This window comes from Psammomys obesus, unplaced genomic scaffold (assembly GCF_907164565.1).
Source record: "Psammomys obesus unplaced genomic scaffold, mPsaObe1.curated_primary_1811, whole genome shotgun sequence".
Classification (NCBI taxonomy): Eukaryota; Metazoa; Chordata; class Mammalia; order Rodentia; family Muridae; genus Psammomys; species Psammomys obesus.
This window is the reverse complement of record NW_026592548.1, coordinates 10,781,546-10,798,426: the sequence shown is the minus strand read 5'-3', so window position 1 is coordinate 10,798,426 and position 16,881 is coordinate 10,781,546. Positions and strand designations below refer to the sequence as shown.

Sequence of the window (16,881 nt, the reverse complement as noted above, 5' to 3'; positions counted from 1 at the left end):
TTTCTTTATTTTGTGTTTCTTTTTTTTCTTTGGCTCCTTTCTTTCTTCCTTCCTTCCTTCCTTCCTTCCTTCCTTCCTTCCTTCCTTCCTTTCTTTGTTCTACCTTTCTTTCTTTCTTTCTCTCTTTCTTTGTTATTCATACAGTCTTTCTCTGTGTAGCCTTGGCTATTCTGAACTTGCATTGTAGACCAGGCTCAATTGGAACTCACAGAGATCTTACTGCCTCTGCCTCCCTGAGTGCTGGGATTTCATGTATGCACCATTATGTCAGTCTGCTTTGTGTTTTTTGTTTGTTTGTTTGTTTGTTTGTTTGTTTGTTTTGTTTTGTTTTTACTAATTTTATTTCCATTTCAGGCCTTCAACTGTTTTATTCATTTCCTTCAACTGTTTGACTGGGTTGAAAACTGTATTTCTTTAAGTGATTTATTTGTTTCCTCTTTAAAACCCTCTGTTTTATTTTTTATTGTATTTTCCTGTATTCCTCTGAGGAGTTTGTTCCTTTCCTATTTAAAGGCCTTTAACATCTTCATAAATAAGTTTTAAGAACATTTTTCTGTGTTTCAGCTGTGCAAGGATAGCTTGCTACCACATTGCCTTGGTTATTAGTGATTTTTGTTCTGAAGCTGGCTTTTAACCATCTGGTTGTTCCTGGAAACTGCTAGATTTCTCACACATGAGGGAGGAGCCCTAGGTCCTGGATGGCGAATCTCCTCCCATTGCCTACAGCTCTGCTCTGTCGGTTTTGTCTGAATTGGACCTGTAGACAGTGAATTAGAGGGTGGGTTTCTTACTTGGTTGATCCATTGAGGTCCTGCAGGTCTGCTCAAGACACCTAGTACACCTTTGAACCGTAGCCTGGATTTTCAGGTCTCTGAAGTCAGGAGTAATCCTCAGGATAGCATGAGTAGCCAGGAGGTAAGAAGGTGGTACTGTGTAAGCCTGGTGGCCAGGATCCTCCCCTGTCTTTGGAGGAACATGAAGGGGCACTGGTGTTTTAGGTGCTAGTGTTTTAGAGTCAGCAGTGTAGCAGCTTGATTGATCAGCAGACACTGCGCTTTTGGTAATCAGACTACCCTAGACTCAGCCATCTTGGAACAGGACCATGTGTGCTGCTATTGTCCAACATGTCTCCACAGTGGTGCTAGTAGACCCATGCATCATAAGGAAGGACCATGCCCCTGGTATTCTGGAGTTGTTCTCAGGGAACCAGGAGGAGACTGGGGCCTGAGTACATTTTTGGAACTCAGGAGTCATATTTGTGTATGCAGAAGATGCCAGGGGCCATGAGCCTAGAGCTGTGTGTGACTCCTTCACACGAAAGTCATTCAGGGGTGGGGAGGGGAGAGGAGAGGTTGAAACTGTGTGACTTTGGCTCCCAGGATTTCTCTTGTCTGGAAAAACAAATGTTCGTATTTTGAAGTAAACAACGAGAGCATTTGCTTGGTCCACAATATTTGATTCTCTGCTACTCAGATATGATACACAATTTCCAATATTGGTGCTGCTATACTGGAAACTCCCCTAAGTACATTCTTTAATTTAAGATTGTTTTCATGCATACATACTTTTCTAGAGTTCTTTAAGCCCATATTTAATCTTTCTCTATGTAAGAAATATCTAAACACTCAATGATGCCTTAGTGAGTCCTTGAGGAGTCTAGATCTTGATGTGCATTTATTCACAAACTGTAGATGCAGAAATAGTGACTTTTACAAGATCTATATACCTGATTTATTTGGAAAAGGGTCTAGTTAAAATTAATAATTAAATTTTATATTTGTTCCCACCATTTGCCTGCAGATTTCATGATTTCCTTGTTTTTTATTGCTAAGTAGTATGCAGGCAAATGGTGGGAACTAGAAAAGATCATCCTGAGTGAGGTATCCAAGAAGCAGAAAGACACACATGGTCTATACTCACTTATAGGAGGATATTAGACACATAATACAGGATAGTCATACTAAAAAATGTACACCTAAAGAAACTAAGTAGGAAGGAGGAACCTGGGTAAGATGATCAATCATCACTCAGAAAGGTAAATAGGATGGACATTAGAAGAGGAAGAAAACAGGGAAAAGGACAGGAGCCCACCACAGAGAGCCTATGAAAGACTCTGCCCATCAGGGTATCAAAGCAGAGGCTGGGACTCATAGCCAAACTTTGGGCAGAGTGCCAGGAATCTTATGAAAGAAGGGGGAGCTAGAACAACCTGGAGGGAACAGGAGCTTCACAAGGAGAGCAACAAAACCAAAATATCTGTTGCCATGGGTCTTTTCTGAGACTGATAATCCAATCAAGTATGCATGGAGATAACCTAGAACCCCTGTACAGATGTAGCCTATGGCAGCTCAGTGGCCAAGTGGGTTTCCTAGTAAGGGGAACAGAGGCTGTCTCTGAAATGAACTCAGTGGCTGGTTCTGTGATCACTTTCTGCTGATGGAGGAGCAACCTTACCAGGAAGACAATGCAGCCAGTCCTAATGAGACCTGTTAGGCTAGGGTCAGAGGGAAGGGGAGGATGGCTTCCTTCCCTTATCAGTGGACTTGGGGAGGGGAATGGGAGGAGAAGAGAGAGGGAGAGTGGGATTGGGAGGAGGTGAGGAAGGGGGCTACAGCTGTGATACAGGCATATAAATTGCAATAAATAAAAAAATTAAAAAATTGATATTAGTTTCCACCATGTTTCATTTATATCTATGTTTATGAGTTCTACTGTAGCAATGACACAAATTTGAGCATTGCTGTTATCTGTGTCTGCTTATCTATATCTACCTATCTATGTCTAGCTTATCTATAATAAAGTATTTATACCTTGGCTTACTTTGATATTATAATTTCAAAGAAACCCTCTTACTTTCTTTTCCATAACTATTTTACATTCAAAAGCCAAACCATACTTTTTAAAAAATCAATCGTAGTAGTTTAATATCATCTTTAATGCACCATTTCAACATTAAATTATATTTTCCTAATCAATTTTATTAAGTGAATATGCTCATGTATACATCTTAAATCACTTGCATGATTTATGGACAACTGTGTAGCCATTTAAGAAATGTAGTAAACCAAGTTATAGTACCTACAAGAATTTCTTGGTATATTTTAGAAAAAAAAAAAAAACAATGAATGAAAATAATCCATATAGGTGGTAGGCTTATGTTTCCCTTTGGGTTATACCAAGTCCTCAGATACTCTCATCCTGATCTAATAAAAGAAAAATATTCTGCAATATCTTACCTTTCATTTAGAAAATCAGAATTTTGATTTTACAATTCAATAGATGAATATAAATTTCTAAGATCCTTTGAGCGTCACAGAAATATTGGCCTTTTTTTTTAACCTTCAGCAGAATGTAAGAAGACAAACTGACAAAACAGGATTTTGAAAACTCACTAAAATGTGAGCAAATTTCCACAGGTTGAATAAAGATTGATATAGAGGTTATGAAATCCTCAGGTACAAGAGAATGCTGTTCTTCACAAGCTCCTCTTTCTGAGGCTCCACTTAGGCATCATGACAAAGACTGAGTTGAGAATCATCAACTATTGTCAGGCACCAAAATGTGCTCATTTTTCCTTACCTTTCTTTGAATGAAGCACTTTGAAGAATTCTTCTGTCCCAATCACAATCATTCTACCCCCAAACATCAACAATCCACTATTGGTAATGAGTACCACACACTTCTGCCACTGGCCCTCTGTGAAGATATTCTGCTATTGAAGGATAGGTAGAAGCCAGACCTTGTTCTCCATGGAAGGAGGAGGGAGATTACTTGGAGACAGGATATTGTGTTTAAATAAAATTTATTAATTGTATGTAACATGTTGACTGAACTAAAAATAACCAAATGGCTAGTAATACATTTTTCCTACATGTTTTCCTGAGAAAATTTCTGCATTGCATAGGCATTGTGGAAAAGACATTGGTGTTATTTCTGAAGTGTCCTGTCCCCAAGGAACTGACACTGTAATAGAATGAAGGACTGAAAATTTAAGGTGATGAGACCATGAAAACTCCTCCCCCATGAAAAGAAATTAAGTGTTACTATGAAAGTATTACTATGACAGAGGGACCTCATTCCCATTACCCTTTTCACTATCATGTGTGTAAAACATGTCTCCTTTGGAGGAGGGCCATCAAAACACCATTTTGGAAATAGAGAACAGCCTTCACTAGACTAGACCAGCTACTGGGTTCTTATCTTGACTTCCCAGCATCTGTGACATTGAGAAAAGAATACATGCTCTTCATAAATTGCAACAACATAAAACAGACTAAAACAATGGGATGTAACTTTAGAGAAAACAAAACAAAAACAAAAAAGACTTAATTTGAGCAATCATTGGGCCTAGATGATATATATATATATATATAAAATATATTTATGTATATATAATATACATTATATACATAATATATTAATATACATTGATATATTAATATATAATATAATATTAATTATATATTGATATAATATATTAATTATAATTAACATACATTAATATACATTATATACATACATAATATACATTATAATTAATGTATAATTAATATACATTAATATATATAATATATGTAAATATAATATATATATATTCTCAATTACTTTCATTATTGAATGATTGTACTTTACCTAACTGACAACTATGCAGATAGATAATTTCATGCTGATTTACTGAAATAGGAATGAAATATTCTATTTTCATTTAAGGCAAAAGTCAAAAGTAACCTTTATTTTTAGGGTGTTTCTGGTATTTAAATAAATGAATTCAATCTGTGACGTAACTGTACGGTGCAATGGTTAATCTTCTTGTTAGCCTGACTAAATTTACTCATTTAGAAGACACACTCCTTGGCCAGTATGATGGTGATTCCTTAGAGGCTTAGCTGATGGTAGAAGATGCACCCTGAACTTAGGTGGCAACATTCCATCAGCTATGTTCCAGACTGTACATAGAAGGAAAGACGAGAATGTGAACCAAACACTCACATTCATCACTAAGCTTCTTGATTGCAGCTGCGGTATGATCAAAAGCCTCCTACTACCATTACCATGCCTATCTTCAACTTATGAGCCAAAATAAATATCGCCTCTCTCAAGTCACTTGTCTTCAGGTCCCCGCTTACTTTAATAAAAAGAACCTAATGCAGGTCAGGAAGTCATTTGGAATGGAGATAATAGCATGCACAAAAGCACGTGAACACAGGCTTTTCCACACTCTAAATAACATCAAGGAAAATATGTTCTGGTTCCAATTAATTTACTGTTGTAGTAAGAGGTTGTTCTAGTACATAACAGAAATAGAGGCAGTGTTTTAGCCCTGGGTGTATTAAAGAACTGTATCTGGTGGCATTAGAGAAGGGCAGGCTGTGGAAACCTCCTAAGAAGAGATCAGAGTGATTAGAAAGACCATGCCAGCATTAACAAAGCAAAGAAGAGAAGGATATAAATGGGAAAGGAGTCCTGATGAGGGAAGCTGCCAGGAAATATGTCCGGGGCGAACAATAGAAGCAACACGGGTAGACTACAAGTGTAACACAAGCACATGAAGGTGTCAATCATCCTATCTCTGCATTTAGGGGTCAGTCTGTAAGTAATATAGGTTAAACTTTATTTTCATTTCTTTTGTTCTTATTTGAAACAAGCAAGCAACTGGAGTAGGGAAAAGCTCAGTGTGTAAAACTGTTTGCAATACAAATATGAAGACCCGAAGACCCGAGTTTATATCAATATTGTCCATGCAAAAGCCAGACATGATGTGTCTCACCCGTTACTCCAGTTCTGGGAAACAGAATAGGCTAACCAAGCAGTTTAGCTAAAATATGAATGAAAACCAAAAATGAAGTGAAAAGTATAGAGGAAAATGTAGGACTTCATCTCTGACCTCTTCCAAGCTCATCTATGTATGTGCACACTGGTGCATGCGCATGCACACACACACACACAATCAAGCAACTACTTTGAACACAGACTATTCTTCACTCAAGTAACACTTCCTTGCTACCACACCTGAATGCATTCAGAGCATTGCAACATTTAATTTATCCTCAGAAATTAAAGCAATTTTTCTTGTGTCTTGGAGTAATAATTCTAGATCTTATTAATATTATAGCAAGCCCAGGGCTACCCAGTTATTAGTTTAATAGATTACCCAGGTTCAAAATTTGATAAATACAGTATTTCCAGGAAATAAGGCAGCATAAACATTTGATTTTTTTTTTACCAAACATAAGCCCCCATAATTAATATGTTATGCTACAACTGTACAGCATGTATTTTGGGGGCTGCTGTTATAAGAGCAAGGCTGTCTGTTTCATCCATATTTCCAGCTGCAGGAATTTAATGATACTTGAAACTTAAAATAGAATGTAGACTTTGTTTAGTGAATATCACTTTTAAACCATCCCAATATTGGTGATAAAGTATCAGTGCCTCACAAACTCCACAGTAAAGCTCTACTCATTGGTTTAAAGTGGGCTACTAACTTATAACATTACACATTTCTTGTTTAGAAACTAGTACATGTTTAACTTTTAATGACTTCATAAAACCAAAATCCTACCAACTTTCTTTTCCGTTTCATGGACTTATGAATACAAATTTTATTTAAAGGTCGAGTGGGGACTTTAAGCTTTCTTTCACATCTTATTGTTCCCACATCAACAGTTGCCTATCTGTCTCATTTTTCTTTCAATGCATGCTAAAAAATATAATAAGTTTTTCTCCACTTCTTGAGAAATCAGACATAGTAACTGCAAGGACAGTTAACAGGATCGTGAATGGGGTATAGTAAGACTGCAAATTCAGAGTGCAGAGAAGCACCAGATGGCCACAGGGCTATCCTGTAGGAGTAGAGTCAGTGAGAGACCAAAGAATTAAAAATTAGGGGTTTTTTTGGGGGGGATTATCAAATTAAATTTTAAAACATAAACTTGAATGAAGGCCAGCCACGTGGAGACATGTCCAGCCATCTGCAGGGAGGAACTAGCCTTACTGCATTCTTTTCCTGCCAGAACAAGTTAAAGAGATATTGTCTCCTGGCAACCCACCCAGATGGCCAGGCAAGAACTGTTTACGGACTTGGAGACTAAAGTAAGCCAATCATTTCAAAAGTAAATTTTTCTTATTCAATCGTGTAACAGCAAGGCTTGGAACCTCTTCATCTCCCCTCTTGAGGTTTTGCCCCTTAAAAACCTTGTTTCCTTAGACCTCCTAGCCGCATTCCTCCTCTTCAACAGAGAGGTGACTGCCACCCTGGCTCAAGCTTGTATCAAATAAACGCTCATGTGTTTTACAACGGACTCCACTTCTGGTGGTCTTTTGGGGTCTTGCAATGTGGTTACAATATCAGAAAACAAAGTTGGTGTTCTATTGTGAAAAAATGCATCACTTCAAACATGAGCTTTCCAAGAAAAAACTTTCCATTTGTTAGAGAATTCTTCCTTTGGGGGATACAGAGCCATCTTTGCATTTAGATAACCACAAGAATACAAAAACAGAAAAGCAGTAGCTAATTTTATAGCAAAGCTTAAACAGATCTCTTGTTACTACTTTTCTCCTTATGTTGACAAAAATGATTTCATGTTTAGAGGGGATATAGCCCATTAATGTTGTGAAGACATAAAGCAGAGATATGAGGTCCCTGGTATCTGCAATCAGGAAGCATAGAGATGAATTCTGGTGTTCAGGTCACTCATTTCTTTTCTATTCAAAATCCTCAGTACATGTGATGGTTACACCCTTATTCAGGACCAACTTTTATCCTTCAGTTATTCTTCTAAATACATTCACAATCAGAGTCACAATTTTTTTTCTATCTCTTGACAATTACAAACCAAATCATACTGCAAGAAGACTATCACATATGTGTTACAAAACACTATGATATTAAAGAAATGAGAGATGATAAATAATAAGTAGAAGAGAATTCTCGAATGGATGGCTCCTACCAAAATGAAAAAGAAAATATCTCAATTAAACTATGATTTATTATGCTTCATTATGCTTTATTATGTATGAAACATCAGTTGTTAATATTGTATTGGCAATGTAGGAGGCTTATCACATTGAAAACATAAAGTCAGCATAGTATTTAACTTTTTAATTAAGTTTTTATATATGATATACTGGTAGAAAAATTGATATGAGCAGGGTGTCTGATTAGGAACAATCATTGACTAAAGAAATAGCATAAAGTGGTGATGAGGAACGAATAAGAATGGAGAAGGTGTACAGGTATGTTTATAGTGTCATTTGACTTACTTAGTCAACATTTATCATTATAGAAAGCACTTTGTATTCAGTGTTTGCATCAAGGGGTTTCTGATTCCAGATCAAAATCCCAGTCACATCAGGTTGCAAAGAGTCGCACCCATGATTGGATTGGAAACAAATACAAACTATGTGCCATATTTAATTTTATGTGACTGAAATAATTATAATTTTTCTCTTTATCCCAACCAACAGTCATGTCACTGTAGTAAAGGGATTTATTGACTATGGGAGAATGTTGTCTTCATAAATAACATATTTTTAAAACATATGTAGATTCATGTAATTAATTTAAACGAACATCATACTATTATAAATATCTTCCCATGCCCCCTTATAACTATATAAATTCAGTTCCCTTCCTACCATCACTTCTATTTTTATTGCTTTTATTGATTATTTGGGAAGTTCACAACAAGCACTGCAATCACTCTCACCTCCCAGTCTTCCCATTTGAAACCAAACTCCATGAAAAGAAAAAAAAGAAAAACCAATTTCCTAATGACCAGGCATGCAAGGGAGGAGGCATCTTTCTCTGCCTGCATCTGTGCTAGAAGCTGAGCTGTGGCCAGCTCTCCTGGAACAAGTGGAGTGACATGCTTCAGGAGGCAGTCCAGGTCATGGACTTCCGCATGGGTTCACTGGTAACAGGGCCACACACATCAACACAACCCTTGGTTGTTTGAGGACCACCAACCTACTAACGGCCCTCAGTGTCTGCACCAATCACTGGCCTCAGCATGGGCAACGGTGGCTAGATATGCCATTCACATCAGGTTGGCTACCTCCCTTGCCCCTGTACACATCCCACCACATCCTCTCCCCGTGCAGCAACGGTGGAGAACATCACCAAGGCATCAGATATCAGCCTAGACTGTGTTAAGTACACATGGTTCTCAGGCTTTGTTAAGGCCTGGTAGGGCAGCATGGACCACAGACACCAACATAGGATCCTCTGCTGGCATCGCAGACTACAGTTTCTTTATTTTTGAGGAGGTGCTTTTCAGAAACTTAACTTTTCTTCATCTTGGCCTTCATGGTTGCACAGAGTCGGAAGGGTGGGGGGGGGCGGTGGGTGGCAGCATCTGGCTGAGTCTGCATAAGCTCCAGGCTCCTTCTCACTGTCCCTCAGACTCTACTGGACAGCATGTCGACGTCAGTCCTCTTTCTCACCTGTGGCTCTGATTGGTCTCCGGTTCCCCCTCTCTCCATAGCACACACACACCAGTCTGTTTTTCTCTTTTCCACCTTTCCATCAAACAATTGCTCATTGTAGTGACCCTCAAAGCTCTGGGCTTTCAGGCTGTAGAGACCATAAATTATATGCTTATTCACAATTTTTTAAAGAATAAATGTCACAGTACAGGTTACAGTAAGCTACTAATTTGACTATTTTTGTAGTACCATTCCATTTTTGCTGTTTATTTCAGTGTATATTTTATAAGATAAAATTAAGTATCCTTCAAAGGACATTAAAATCCATGATACAACTACAAAATATAATTAAAAACAAACAAGCACAGCAGCAAGATGTGTAAAAATGATTAATTTCATAAAACGGTTAATAAAAATCTATATCAGCCAATAGAAATTAATAATCAAAAACAAATTAGAAGAAAAATAGAAATCAAAATTGGGAATAATATTTATCATTATATCTGGTCCTGTGTATTTCAAAAGTAAAGAAACTGGAGCCAGAGTCGGGGATGAATCCTGGGCCATCCCAGCGCTGAACTAACATGAAGATTTTTGTACATGAAATGCATGGGTTGATTGTTGCAAGATAAAATTAATCCAGATCAAAGCTAGAAATTCACAGGGAGCTAAGAAAAGTTTTCAGAAAGAAAAATGTTAAGAGTATTTAAAAAGTATGTCAGAGGAATTTCCCTTTGGGATGCTGTGAAATTCATCTGAAGTCTGAGAGATACTAAAGAGAGCAAGAAGGCCAGGAGGCAACAATGCGCATCAGCAAGGCAAAATGGGAGCACCTGCTGAGTGTTATGCACCCAAGCAGGAAAAACAGGGAAGGGAACGTCAATGGGTAACTTCCGGGAATCATGACACCAAGGGACAATCCAATGTTTACTGACTTTGAAATGAAAGAAACATTGTGGGTGGATAGTCTGCGGACTGAAGGCATAAATGGTATTGAAAATAAAATTGGAGCGTCTGGGGAGATTTGTCAGGCAATGAAATCCAACCTCACTCCAGACAAAATTCTAGGCCAAGTAAGCAATGCTGAATCAGGGAGGGGGTTGGAGTTTCCTTCTTTCATGCCCAAAGCTTTCTGCCTGCAAGCTTAACAGCCCCCAAACCACCAACACTCTTCCACTCTCACATATCCCTTCTTAACTCTGCCCTTCCTTTATGTGTTCTTTGGAGTCACCCTTGCTGTTCTTGGTTGGCCTGAAGCTCTCTGTCATCCTTAGGTTACCTTCCTGTCTCATGCTCCACTCCCATATGCTGAGATTATAAGTGGGAATCACCACACTCAACATCTTTCAGGCATGAAGAATCATTTTGTTTTGACTAGCGGTGTTTGACTCATTTAGAATTCTGTTGTATTTTTTCCCTCTATGTGTTTATGTATTAATAAGACATCCTTTACTATTTTTATACTTTTGGGCTTCAAGATAATTTTAAATTATATTATAAATTTTAAAAGCTTAAGTTACTGCATTTTAAGATATACTCTACTCATTTCAACCTTGAGTTGTAATATTTACAAAGGCAGCCATTTCATTTTAATTCTGTGTCCAACTCTTCATAGATAGTCTGCTTCATCCAAATTAACTCTTTGTCATATGCAGTTTTTTCTCCTTCTGTAATGTGTACAAGAAAGGCACACATTTTGGTAACTCATATCCTAATTTTAATCTCTCTACTGCGTACTGTGATCCTGTCTAAACATCAGGGTCAGTGACTTCAGGACTCATTGCATAAGTTCAACATGCTTTAGTGCTGATGAATTCCAGAATTATAAATACTTATTTGTAGATGATTTTGTTATTTTCCTGTAACTGTTCAATAAGGAAAATAAGAATGATGTTTAGTTCTTTAACTCTTTATCATCTTTAGTTCTTTAACTCTTTATCATCTTTCCATTATTTGCCTGCATTGTCAATTTTTCTAGTTGATGTCTGATAAAGAGAATGTTGGATTATAACATCATTAATTTTCTTCTTTGATATGTTACATAATGTGATTTTTCTTCACTATTTGCTTTTTATTCTCTCTATATATGTAAAAGTCATTTAATTTTAATTAAATTCTAAAGCTTTGATTATCTCATTTATCTTATTTGTTTTGGTTATAATTTCACAATGAAGATTAACTGAGAAATTGTTTTGTTTTGCTCATTTGTGTCATAGCAGACACAATCCTACATTTAGTTTTTTAAAATCTCTCTAGCTGTGTTAAAATTGTGTTACAAGTCTCTTCATGTACAATAAACAGTGGCAAATCAATCCTTTGTATCAGTGCCAAGAGTTTCTTGTAAAATCTTTTGTATCTGTGTGGAGGGAAACACAGGTCAAAGGGAAGATGAGCAACGACAAGACCAAGCTTGATTAGCGCTAATATTTATTCATTTGTTATTTTCAGAACCAATGCATTTGACTCCTCTGTTCCCTGAAAGTATAGGTGAACAGTAACTTTCATTCGGCAAGATTAAAATTAAACTTTAAATTTAAAGAGGTAAATATTTGTGTGTGTGCTTGCGCGTGCATTTCCTTGGTGTATGTGGTTGGGATCTTTTCAAGCATGTACAGGTGATGGCCAAAAATAAATATTAAATGTGTTCCTCTCTCACTATCCACATTTTTCTATGAAAAAGGGTCCTTCTCTGAACCTGGGGCTCCATGGTTTGGTCATACTTGCCAGCCATAGGATCCTTCTCTCTTCTCTGCCACAGTCCTGGGATTTGAAGCATTTACCAGCCTTTACTTGGGTTTCAGTTAGGCATTTTGCTTACTGGGTCACCTCTCTGGCCCAAGATAATTCTCCACTTCAGTTTTCTCAAGCATATTCTCCACATCCCCCACACTGATGTTCTTTTCCAAAGTATTATTGGTGCAGAATAAACAAACACAGCAGAGAACCTTTCGTCATATGGAGTGAAAGGGGAGCAACGTTATTCTGAGCAGTTAGTGTTAACACTGGCCAGAATTCTCTCTCTTCTATACTGAAATCCACTGTATTGTGAAAGTAACTGTTTCCCCCTTTTCCAGTATTCCATATGGTGCTCATAGATCCACCACTGCCAATAACAAAGTGATGTTAGCACCACTGACATTATTGCAAGCAATAAAAAATCTACTGTCTTAGACCCAAGAATCTGTGTCTAAGAACAATGTCTTTGAAATTGTGTCAGAACAATCTAGTTGTTTGCAGGGAGAATAAAGCACCAGACCTTTGCTATCCTTGATAGTCCATGCTACCTTTGAGATCTAGTAGACTGATATTTTAACAGTACCAAACCGTGTAACCATTTGATTGCATCTCAATAACTTTGTTTCTACCCATGATTAACCCAAATTTGAATTTTAAGTGTAAAGAGCAGGGTGTGGGGAATAGATAGTACAAACTAACAGTAGGCATATGCTGTAAGAGAGCAAGTTCAGTGGAGGACTAAAAAGGAAGATTTGTAAGATGAACTCAAGTCTCAGTTGGGTGACACTAGAAAATACAAGCAGGACATGATAACCCACACAATCCTATTCATCAACAAGAATATGTGAGGTATTCCTCATACTCACCCTGACTGGATTTTCAGTCACCTAGGAGGCCAAATGCTTTTACGAGTTTGTCTGTGAGAGCATTCCCAGAGAGGTTTAACTGATAGAAAACTGATGCAACTGAGCTGTGTTCCTGAACGGAATGAACAGATGAAACTGAGAAGTTGAGTTTTAGATTGCAGTGCTAATTTATCTCTGCTTTCCAGAGATAGGGATCTTCTGTGTGAATGAGAACAATGATAGCGGACTGGACATTTGCCTGTTAGCAGAAGAAGGTGACAATGGATGGTGATACTACCAGGATCTGTGACTATGGCTTTGAGGGCTTTTTTGAGTGTATCTTAATGGGTTAAACTTCGGATCAGTCTCTCAGCAGAACATTTTCAAATGTCCCAAAATTTCTACAAAAGCAGGACACAGCCATTTATTCTTTAATATTTGTATACCTGTGACCTAATAAGGATACCTGCAATTCATTGTCTCATTTCCATTGTGTCTGGCACTATGCTATGTACTGTCAATACAGTACTTAACAGGAGCACGTGTACAAGGCAAGTGCTTACTTTCACCCAGTGGCTGGAGAGAATGGGTTTTAGGAAGACCATTTAGCCTCTAAGAAAGAAAGAAGCTTCACACCTAGGTCTGCCGGTACCAAACACCTTGGGCATAACCACCATTCCTATTGGCTTCAATTTTCATCTTCGAACCTGAACTGAAGACCTATGATTACCAGCATGAGGCTTTTTCAAGAGCTTCATTTATCCTGACTTCAAGTTTCTCGTCAAGTAGCACTCATAAAGGAGTTCTGCTTCTTGTTATCAAAATGATAAAATCCAAAATATCACAGTGTGGTTTTAACTTTAATCCTATTGTTTTGTTCTGCTTCAGTGGTTCTGCATTATTCTTGCAGAAAGATAATGCTTAATATTTTTGTATTTCATTTGTTGTGATATAGCCACCTAGTATTTTGAGAATGACAAAATCTTACTTTCTTAATTTTATGGTATACCCTGGGAATAGTTTTATGTTCTTAACATCTCTGACTTTATAGAGCAAGAACAAATGTTCTCAATTTATTTGATTTTTTTTTTTTTTTTTTTTTTTACTATTCTCATGTCTGGAATTTTTTTTCTGGAACTCTCTGCTCCCCAGAATTCAGCAAAAGCTCATTAAGATTTTGGTCTCTTGAATAAAGAATTAATAACAAGTTGGAATTAGATAGGCTCCAGTGATCTATATTTTAAAGTTAGGGCATGTGTCAGGGGTGCAACTAGACTATCCTAAATCCACAGCGTACCCAGCCCTATCTATTTACATCCTCTGGTTCTGTGGAAAGGAACAGGGCACACCTGTCCAGGGAGTTTGCTCAAAATACATTCTCCTGAAACTTTGCACTGAGAAGCAAACCAAGGTGGACAGATAAAGGGCTGGTACTTCTTCCTTGAGAGGAAGCATCCACAGTGCTCACATTCCTGTATTGTCAGTCTCGCCTGCTTCCTTGTGAAAGAAATTAGCTTTTTTTTTTTTTTAACAGCATTGTCAATTCCAAAGGAGAACTGACATCTATGAATACTTAAGATCTGTAACTCACATCGCTCACTTAAAGTTCCTTTGAAAATGTTTACAAATATGGACTCCTCTAAATATTTTTGGTTTATTTCTAGTTGTTGATGAATATTCCAAATGACATATTTGGATTTCTTCCACTATTTTTGGATCTTATTAATGATGAAGTACAGGAAAATTGTGGAAAGAAATGCAATGCAATGGGAAACTTTTTAGTCAAGTAACAAATGTTAAACATTAATGTCCTTTGTTGTCAGGTCATTAGATTTCATGGTAAAATAAGCCATGGTTTTCATTATTGCATTTCCATTATTGCTATTGAATGTCTAAGCTCTTCCTAGAATGATTACTTTGTGAACTGCTTCATCAATACCTGAATACGGTAGAGCACTGTGAAATGCTTAAAAATATGAGATTCTAATAATAGCAGATAATTATTAAGTCATCACATTTGAATCCTGTTGTCATGATATCTTAATGAAATTACACTTCTTTTGGAGAAGGGTCTATAGAAAATAAGCCTCCAAAGATTTTCATGTGTAAAGAATGCCAACATTTGATTTACATTTATTAACTTTATGAGGCATAATAATCTCTAATGGTACAAGACAGTGAAAGTATGCAATATTGCTACGGAGTTAAAGCTGCTTCTAGTTGTGACAGCAGCTGACTTAACAAGCCGGTTCCAGTAATAATTGAGTTTCTGTGCTTTTCTTTTAATTTTGCTACCTGACGCTACCTGAGAGCAGGTGACTTTATTTCAGAATCCCATTAGGTAACATTATGAGATCCTATTTCCTGGGGTTTTAAAATCTGATTGTCAGTCAATGCGCTACAGCAAGCCTAGCTTGCCTTTGATTCTCAGGGCTCTTCGTGGTGGGAAAAAACAGGAGAAGTATGCTCCATCATCCTGTCAAGGAGGTTTCTTAACAAATTACCTTTCCTCTCAAAAGAAAACACACAGAGGCGTTTTTGTTGCTTTAACAATTCTTATAGTTCATATCTTCCTTTCTGTGCTATTACAGGGACCAGAAACTGAACACCAGTGCCTAGCCCAGACAGGCTGACAACTGATGTCCTTAAGATTTATGAAGAAATGTAAGTATTTAATGACTGTATCAGGCTAAGCAATGCTGCTCAGGAATTTTAGATCTGCTCATGAGCTTTTGCCTCATCTCAGACAAAAATCACCTTTTTCACTTGACCTCAGAGAACATTGGACTTGGAATTTGAAAATTGATTAATTAATTTTCATTTAGATATTTTGTGATGAAATATGACCTCCATGTCTATTAAAATTAAACAAAATTAGGCTTCTATTATCTACTTCTGGCATGTGGTAGATTTTATAAAAATAATTTTCAAATCATACATTTTTTTCAGCACAGTCCAATTAATGGCGGATTTCCATTAAGTCTCACTCTTACAATGACTCCAGAGTGAACAGCCCAAAGGCAGAAAAAGATTAAGTCACGTATTAAATTTAGCTGGATATTTTTGTAAACCCATGGTAGACATATTTAGATTACAATGATTTAAACCGTAAGGAATTTTTACAAAGACAATTTATCCGTAGCCTGGAACAGTTCACAGGTTCTATCCTGCTTCTCCCTTCCAAGTAGAAATACCCCTCTCTGGCTTTACATAAAAGTCCCTTAAAAGTCACAGAGAGAAGGGACAGCTAATTGAAATGTGTCAACAAGGAGGTTTATATCATATTTCCTGATGGACCAAGGAGAATGAAGTGAAGATATGTCTGTGTTCCTCCAAGATCTTAAAGATTCTGTTTATTTGCTGTGTTCAGTTCACATGGAACTGGGAGAACTCCTTCAAAATGGGTTTTGACTGAATTGGCATGTCAGCACACACGGAAGTTGATTGGCCCGTGGTATGGAGCTCACCTGTCTCTTTTTGCCCCTCCTGCATGTCTTAGTCCTTTTGTGACTTCTCTAGATTTCACAAAGTACATGTGGTGGTGTGGCTCGCCTCTTCTGTCTTCCATAGTCTTCTGCAGATCATCTGGATCTACAGTTGCTTTCCCTGGTAACAGCCGTATACACATTTTGCTCAGGGGCTCTCCTGGGGCTGAGACCCTCTTCCCACTCCATTTCCCATTGATTCACACAGCAGTGTGAGCCCCAGAAGAGAACAGGATAGTAAATTTTCTCATAAAGGAAAAAAAATCAATCAATCAATCAATCAATCAATCAAACAAACAAACAAACAGACAGACACAATCCTACACCACAAGATACATTCAAATTTATCTAGGTAGGTAGTCCACAGTTAAAATGATTTTCTAAATTCT

At 37.3% G+C, this 16,881-nt stretch overlaps 1 pseudogene; it reads right to left on the bottom strand.

Moving 5' to 3' along the window:
- Positions 1 to 16,635, bottom strand: part of LOC129682106 (nucleophosmin-like) — an 81,390-nt pseudogene extending 64,755 nt beyond the window's left edge.
- Between the last annotated feature and the right edge of the window lie 246 nt (positions 16,636 to 16,881).